The sequence below is a fragment of the Cheilinus undulatus genome, linkage group 15 (genome assembly GCF_018320785.1).
Source record: "Cheilinus undulatus linkage group 15, ASM1832078v1, whole genome shotgun sequence".
Taxonomy (NCBI): domain Eukaryota; kingdom Metazoa; phylum Chordata; class Actinopteri; order Labriformes; family Labridae; genus Cheilinus; species Cheilinus undulatus.
In genome coordinates, this window is record NC_054879.1 from 2,343,203 (window position 1) to 2,352,700 (window position 9,498).

The following is a 9,498-nucleotide window of genomic DNA, read 5'->3' on the forward strand; positions in this document are numbered from 1 at the left end:
AGTACCATCTGAAAAATGATAAAAGTGCCTTCAAGTGGATTATGAGTTACCAGAAACACCTAATGTATCAAATGAGATACAAAACATAAAATTAGAATTTTCTGGCAATAATTTGTGTCTTCAGGCTTTAATGGGTTTATGTGGTCTGGTCATTAAGTTTTAGGTCTTTTTGTAACTTGAGGGGGAAGAGAACAGAACGGTTGATAACCTAATAATTGATAGCCCAGGACGGTTCTGACCTTTGACACGGCCAGTAAAGTGCATTTTCCAGCTGCATCAGTTGTGGTAGAACATCAGGCTGTAGATCTGATGGTCAGCCACATCTGGCACCGTGTCCTCACTGAGAGAGATGCGAGCCAGCATCAGACTGAGATCATTTCCATTACACTGACTCCTTTTATACGATCCTGAGTGAGGATGCCGTTTTTCCTCTCTGCTGCTCACATTGAGGTGGGAGAAGCTCAAGAAAACGGATGGATAACAAGACACAATGAGTGCCAAACAATACAATAACAATACAATACAATAACTTTATTTTTCCCTGCAGGGAAATTCAATTGTCTGGACTCTCATCTGTTTACAGTAGAATTATAAAGTCTAACTGCTGATGGAATGGAAGATTTTCTAAATCTTTCTGTCCTGCAGCGCAGGGATAGGAGCCGTCCACCACCGTTGTTTCTTTGGTCATTTAGGGAGATATGGAGTGGATGATCCATGTTCCTCAGAATGGCCTCCACCTTCTTCACTGTGCGTCTCTCCACCTCATCCTCCAGTGACTTCAACTTGGTTCCGACCACAGAGCCAGCTTTTTTCACCAGTTTGCTCAGACGCCTCCAAACAGAAACAGAAACAGAAACAGAATGTTCCTTTGATTTTTCTGTCACTTGCGAGGTCTGCAGAGCTGTTAGCTTGTTTTACAAAGTGAAGATAGCTGTGCTTCAGTAAACGGGCTGAATGATTTGGGAAAATAAATTGCAATTTTTTTACCATACATTGTGACTGCGATTTACTATGCAATTATTTCTTTTACATTCCTCATCTCATGCATTTTCCTAACAAAAACGAGCAATAATTCTTTCTATACTATAACCAGCACAATATTAGGTTAAAGAGGGGGATTATACTTTTCCGATTTTTAAAACATAAATACAAAGTCACAATGTTGTCCATACTTCACGTCTGCAAATTTTCAAACTACAAGATAAATGTATGTGGCAGTAATCTTGGAATTAGAGTGTAAACGGTGATGAAAACGGTTCATTGGGAATCTCTCCGAAATCTCTCCAAGATCTTCCCGAGATGAGATTTCAATGGAGCGAACTGATGAGGTCATCGTTATAGGATCTCCTGACTGGTTTGTACGTCCTGCTCTGTCCTTTGCTGCTGCTGGTTTCCTTCCCCCTCTCTCTACCAAACTATCAGGGTCTAACACGTACAGATGTATATCAAAATTCGCCATATTTTACTCAGTCGGACCGGTTCATTCAAAGTTTAGAAGTACTAGCATAGCAACATAGCCACATTGGAGGAGGCAGGCACAAAACATTGAGTCCTGCCACCAGCCAGCTCCGGGAAATCGGCCAATCAGAGGAAAGCAGGTCCGTGGAGGGGGGGGTTTAAAGAGACAGCAGTGAAAACGAAGCGTTTCAGACGGAGGTTAAAATAAGGGTTTTTCAGCTCATTTTGCAAATTGGATATGAACGGTTGTATTGAAGGGAATGAGCTTTATATGTAATTCTCATATCAAACAAGAAACATTAAAAATTAAGAAAATAGGATTTTTTTGGTTCATTATCCTAAAAATATGCCACTGGAATGTTTGCATGATATGTAATGCATAAAGTCTCTGCTGCAATAAAGTCTTAAACTGGTATTTTGACACAAATTTCAGGTTAAAGAAAAACTGGATCTTCTGCGATTTGAAAATTGCAGCAGACCAGCGATTTAATCTAATTTACGACTAATTTCTCAGCCCTATTTAGTAATATCTAAATTCATGTATGAAAGATACTGAACTCAGACTTGTGTCAGCACACACACAAAACTATTCAGCTCAAAGCTGCTAAAGGCTCATAAATACAAAGCCACACCTCCATTTCTCCATAAAAAAGCTAGATGTCACTAGAAACTGAAGTTCATCAGACAGAGAAATAAACATTTAAGGGATCCAGTGTGGACAGCCAGCATGCTTTGCTGTACAATGCGTTGCATTGTCGGACTCTAGCATGCTGATAGGACATGGCGTGAGTGCTCACTCTGTACAGTGAAGCTGGGACAACAAACAGCGACGAAACCACTCTTACCATCTCTCTCACACATGAACAGCATCATCAGCAAACACTACCAACAGCTAAAAATGACAAATATTCAGTTAAAGGTCCACAGGGAGGCCTATTTCCTGCTCATTTACTTTTTTTTCAAAGGCTTGGCCCTTTCCCAAACACTGTGTATTGAAGGTTTTCCAGATGGATGTGTGAAACACATCCATCTTGCATGTCAGGTTACAGCTACACAGATTTCGATTAAAAATAAGCGCTGCCATTGCAAAAAAATAGTGGCTATATTAATATTGAAAAATTAAGAAATGATCCATTATCAGGTACCTAGGTCTTTCATTCTGTCGCCAGTATATCAAAGGATTGATTTGTTTTCAGTTTAATCAATAAAAGTTTATGATCCTGGTATCATGGGACAAATAAAGAGCTGAACAATCAGATAACTGCTCGGGTTATTCTGAAGCTTCTTTTTTCAGCAGCAGGCTAATGAATGTGAGCTAATTTCAGGTTGCGTCCCTTCTTTAGCCTCTAATCTCTCTTCAGCTTCCGTTTCTCTTTAAGGAAGAGCTTTCACACACCTGAGAGTCATTCAAGCACAACTTGCACACAAAGCTCAATCCCAATACACTCTCCCTCTGACTTAGGCCGGCCACACACTACACAGTTTTTAATCGATTTTAAAACCGTGAGAGACCACAGACTTCAGGACAGTTTCCAAAGATTTTTCATCTTTAATCCTCTGAACACACACTAGACGACTCGGCCAGACTGTCGGATCACTGGAGACCACACACCTGCTGACCTGCCTACACCCTCAGTGATCATGTGACTTCAGAAAAAAAACAAAACACAGATGTCTGTTGATACCGTCTTGCTGTCTCTCCACAAACAGGCTGTCCTGGCGTGTGCTACAGGTGCAGCAACAATCATAAAACAGGGGAAAAGACTCAGGACGAAATCCTGGCTGGAATTAAGCTACAGTTGTATTTGTGGTTGTGAGCGGTGAAAGTATATGTGATTCATCTGGTGACGCTACTTGGTGTGCTTGATCTCATTGGTTGTTGTGGGGACTCCGTCAGCGGCACTACGACCTATCAAACATGTTTGAAATTTACGATTCAGGGTGTGGGAGGCTACGACGCGATTTGGTGCAGTAAATGAATCGTGTTGACACCACACACATGCAGACTACTCAGACAAATAATCGTTTGAGACGAGGATCCAGTCGGTACACGCCCCCACGATTGTCGGGGGAGGCAAATCTTACCCCAAATCGGGCTTAAAAACCTGTAGTGTGTGGCCGGCCTTAGACTAACACACATTTACGTTAGGGGTAGGGTGTCCTCTTTCTTGTTGGACTGGATTGGCAGGGTTAAATGGAAGCCACACATGGATATTTAAACAGAGACTTTTTAGGGGCACACTCAGAGAATATTGGTTAATGTTTATGTAAAACATCATACATCAACGACTACTGATGACATAACTGGGTCTTTAAGGGTCCTCCCGTTTCATGAGAATTAGAGGTAAAATTAGAAATAGGACTGAGCCAGTGCCGCTTCACAGAAACTCTAAAAGTCTGAGACACAGCATGAAGACTTTTTTCTGCTAGAGTCTGTTATAAATGATGAACTTTACAAGTATTTAGAATTCAAGTTAAACTGTTTGGTGAGATACAGAAAAGAAATAAAAACAATTCAACCTTAAAAATCAAATGAACCATGCCTAAAACAACTGATTGTTTGGCTTTTTGATATATTACACCGCAGCACAATTTCAACAGGATCTGAGGAGGGTCAAAGTTTCTCTCTCTCCATTGTTGACACATATGCACTCTCTTTTCCTCCCTCACTTCTTCCTGAGGTGGTATGAGAAATAATGATCAACTATTATCATATAGGATCTGGAAATGTGAAGTAATGTTCCATGTGCTTTTAAACAGATAGAAATCAGAATGAAATATTATTTCCACGTTGATTTTCGATGGCAAGTTCTGTCTGTGAGTTCATTTTTATACGGGAAGCCTACAAAAGGACGCAGCACCTGTGGATACTGATAAGCCTTATCATTCGTCATTGCTGATCGACTTGCAGAAAAAAGAATTTAAAGTGTTTTTCAAACTCCCATAGCTGTGGATCACATCACAGCCAGGGGTTGACGCTTATCAGGCTGACCTCAGAGATGACCAGGGCGCCGTGCCAGAGCTGTGCCAGGTCATGGTGCACGGGTATACAGTTGAAACCAGAAGTTTACATACACTATATAAAAAGGCACATAAACTTTTTTTCTCACCGTCTAACATTAAATCAGATTAAACTTTTCCTGTTTTTGGTCAATTAGGATTACCAAAATTATTTCTATTTGCTAAATGCCAGAATAATGACAGAGATCATTTTTTAGACTTTTTTTTATTATCTTCTTGAGAGTCAGAAGTTTACATACATTTCATTAGTATTTGGTAGCATTGCCTTTAAACTGTATGACTTGGGTCAAACGTTTTGGATATGCTTCCACAAGCTTCTCACAATAGTTTGCAGGAATTTTGGCCCATTCCTCCTGGCAGAACTGGTGTAACTGAGCCAAGTTTGTAGGCCGCCTTGCTCACACATGCCTTTTCAGCTCTGCCCATAAATTTTCAGTGGGACTGAGATCAGGGCTTTGTGATGGCCACTCCAAAACATTGACTTTGTTATCCTTAAGCCACTTTGTAACCAGTTTGGCAGTATGCTTAGGGTCATTGTCCATTTGGAAAACCCATTTGCGCCCAAGCTTTAACTTCCTGGCTGATGTCTTGAGATGTTGCTTCAGTATTTCCACATAATGTTCTTTCCTCATGATGCCATCTGTTTTGTGAAGTGCACCAGTTCATCAGGCTTGCAAGCTTCCCCCTTTTTCTCCAAATGTAACGATGGTCATTATGGCCAAAAAGTTCAATTTTAGTTTCGTTAGACCACAGAACATGTCTCCAAAAATTAAGGTCTTTGTCCCTGTGTGCATTTGCAAACTGTAATCTGGCTTTTTATGTTTCTTTTGGAGTAATGGCTTCTTCCTGGGAGAGTGGTCTTTCAGCCCATGTGGGTACAGGACTCGTTTGACTGTTGATAATGACACACTCTCACCAGCTTCAGCCAGCATCTTCACAAGGTCTTTTGCTTTTGTTCTTGGGTTGAGATGCACTTTTCGGACCAAAGCACATTCATCTCTGGGACACAGAACCCGTCTCCTTCCTGAGCGGTATGATGGCTGGACATTCCCATGGTGTTTATACTTTCGTATAATTGTTTGAACAGATGAACGTGGCACCTTCAGGCATCTGGAAATTGCACCCAAGGATGAACCAGACTTGTGCAAGTCCACAATTCTCTTCCTGATATCTTGGCTGATTTGTTTTGATTTTCCCATGATGTTACACAAAGAAGCAGTGTGTTTCAGGTGTGCCTTAAAATACATCCACAGGTGTGCCTCTAATTAACTCAAATGTTGTCAATAAACCTATCAGAGGCTTCCAAAGACATGACATCATCATCTGGACTTTCCCAAATTGTTTAAAGGCATAGTAATCTTGGTGTATGTAAACTTCTTACTTTAAAGAACGTAATAAAAATAGTCTTTTTTTGTCCTTTTCTTATTATTCTGGCATTTAGCAAATAGAAATAATTTTGATAATCCTAATTGACCAAAAACAGGAAAAGTTTAATCTGATTTACTGTCAGACGGTGAGAAAAAAAAGTTCATGTGCCTTTTTATAAAGTGTATGTAAACTTCTGGTTTCAACTGTAACTGCGTGTGTATATTGTTTGCCAAATTAGCCCCGTGTCATTAACATGAGTTCTGTCATCATCTTCACACAGACGGTGGTGCTGCTGCTGGAAAAGGACACACATTTTAGAGGAATGTATTATAAACATTCACTCATTACACAGTACCTTCTTCATGATGGTAATTAGAGCATTACCATGGCTGTTTTTAATATTCCTGTCCATTCCTATATATCACTGCATTTTTCTGCCCTTCACAGTAATGGTATAATCACGGTATTGCAAAACTGAATAATAATGCTTTTAGATGTAGATTCAGGGGTTACAGTCCTGAATGCACGTTTTTTTTCAAAGTCTCTCTGTATATTCTCTTCTTTATAACTGAACCTGTAGTTTCATGTTTAATTCCTCTTTTGCTGAGGTTCAACAAGCTGCTACTAAAAACAACATATTTCCTGCTGTGGGTGTTCACAATAAAAGCACTCATGGAACTCTACAATGGAGTCTACAGCTGCGTCTCTGGCCTTGAAGATGGATGGATAGAAGTGAAGATTGTTTTTTGATATAAAAGCAGTGCTAACTCTGTTAACAGCGCCAGCAATTTCTATTTCATGTTAGCACAGAGCTAACAAACTCAGATGTACATCCCAGGTTAGCTCTTAGAATCTTTGTAGTTTCTTTGAATAGTTGACAGTGGCTTCACAACTATTTTTCTTAAAATCCACATCCCAAACTACCTATAATCAGCTAACACTCTGGTAATATACTGATAATAATGTGCATCCATAGCTTTAAATGCAAAGTATGTAAAACAGTCCAGGTGGCTCCAAACCAAAACAATCACACAGTATGTTGACGACAGACAAACATTGCCCAGCTCTGCTGGTTCCTTCTGGTTTTGAATTGAGGACTCTGCTTTATAAAACCGTCCTCTCATACAGCTGACCACACACTAGAAGATGTCCAGATCTTTAACTATTTTAAAAATGAGGGAAACCACAAACTTAAGGACAATTTCAAAGGATTTTTGTCTTCAATCCTCTGAGCACACATTGGACTGTATGTCGCTAGCAGTGGCATGCACAGACTTTTCAAGGGCAGGGGCAAAAAGGAAAAAAGGGCACATACAGCGCGTTCTCGCCACTGAAGAGGGCACTAAGTTTGGCGTGTTTTCAAGGGCACTTTAGACATGTTTATATGCTCTAGAAACAGCACATTACATAGCCTTAAACAGACTAACTAGACAGACTACTCAAGTTAGTTTGTAGTTAGGATCAGCATCCACAAGAAACATGTAGATTCAACGCTGGACTGTGAACAACACAGAAATAAATAAATAAATCCCTAGGGGGTCTGGGGGTCTTCCCATCCTCTTCAATGAAGTAGATGCCATTTCCTGTAGTGCTTTTTAACACCATATTAGCGCCAGATAATCCAAACTGGTTCTGTGAGATATAGTTCTGGATCAATATAGATCAAAAAAGGGCCCAACATAAAAGTCACTGCAACAGTAATGTTTCATAGTAATTCTTGGTCCTAACGGTCTTTTGGAGTTTAGTGTGTTTTCTCCACCCAAGAGGGCAGTTTAGTCTGTTTTGCCAACGAGGAGGGTACTTAAACATGCCTTTTTGCAACCCAAGTGGGCAGTTTATCATGTTTTAACTAGCCAAGGGCGCACTTTAACACACACTTTGGCTCCAAGAGGGCACTTTAGCATGCGTTTTGGCTCCAAGAGGGCACTTTGGCTAGCGTTTTGGCACTTCCAGTGTGTTTTGGCTTCAAAGAAGGCACTTCTAGTGTGTTTTGGCTCCAAGAGGGCACTTTGGCACGCGTTTTGGCTCCAAAGAGGGCACTTTAAGCACGTGTTTTGGCTCCAAAGAGGGCACTTTGGCATGTGTTTTGGCTCCAAAGAGGGCACTTTGGCATGTGTTTTGGCTCCAAAGAGGGCACTTTAAGCACATGTTTTGGCTCCAAAGAGGGCACTTTAAGCATGTGTTTTGGCTCCAAAGAGGGCACTTTAAGCACATGTTTTGGCTCCAAAGAGGGCACTTTGGCATGCGTTTTGGCTCCAAAGAGGGCACTTTAAGCATGTGTTTTGGCTCCAAAGAGGGCACTTTAAGCATGTGTTTTGGCTCCAAAGAGGGCACTTCTAGTGTGTTTTGGCTCCAAAGAGGGCACTTTAAGCATGTGTTTTGGCTCCAAAGAGGGCACACTAACACGCGTTTTTTAACAATTGGGCCACGAGGGTGGGCGACTACCCCCCGTGCACACCATTGGTTGCTAGCAGGACATACAAGTTGTTTATTTGCTACTTTTCTTGGAAAATTTGACTTTATACAAAAAATTTTTAATTTCAGCTAATGTGTGTTTTGATTTCAGTTGTTTCAGTAAATAACCGAAAATTGTTCATCTGCGCTTGTTCTTTTCAACTATTTATTTTAAAATAACACAAATATTTACAGAACAAACAGAGTCGCAGGTTAGGGGTGGAATATTTGCTCATTAATCTTAATCAAGGTAAAAAGTTCAATTAATCATGATTTAGGTTTTTGCCATAATCACCCAACCCTATTATGAGTGCCGTGCAACCCTGGATGGTCCAGATGGAGAAGTAGTGGATGGTTGGTGGATGGCCACCATGTCCCAACAAAGCTGTGACATCAGCAAGGAGGGGGCGGAGTCATGTTTTGGCCTTGGCCCAGAATTATGGGGGGAGTGCTGGTCGGCCCTTTTAGGGTTCCTGAAGGTGTGAAAATGACCTCGTCAAAGTACATAGAGTTTCTGACTGACCACTTTCTTCCATGGTACAAAAAGAAGAACCATGCCTTCTGTAGCAAAATTATCTTCATGCATGACAATGCACCATCTCATGTTGCAAAGAATCCCTCTGTGTCATTGGCTGCTATGGGCATAAAAGGAGAGAAACTCATGGTGTGGCCTCCATCCTCCCCTGACCTTTAACCCTGTTGAGAACCTTTGGAGCATCCTCAAGCTAAAGATCTATGAGGGTGGGAGGCAGTTCACATCAAAACAGCAGCTCTGGGAGGATATTCTGACATCCTGCAAAGAAATTCAAGCAGAAACTCTCCAAAAACTCACAAGTTCAATGGATGCAAGAACAGTGAAGGTGATATCAGAGAAGGGCTCCTATGTTAACATGGAACTTGGCCTGTTCAGATGTTTTTGATTGAAATAGCTTTGATTTCAGTAAACATGACCTCCTAATGCTGCAAACTCAACAAATGACCATTTTCAGTTTTTTACAACCTATAAAATGTTTTGAAACTCTTGTGCTTAATAATGTGGAACAGTGCATTTTGAGTTTTTTTATTTTTGGGAAAAAAAGTTATCATTGGGAAGTTTGATTTATGCTCTGATGGTTGATGACTTGAAAATTATACTGACTGTCATTTGCATCAACTACTTAGGAAAATAAGAGAAAAATGTCATTTGCATAATAATTT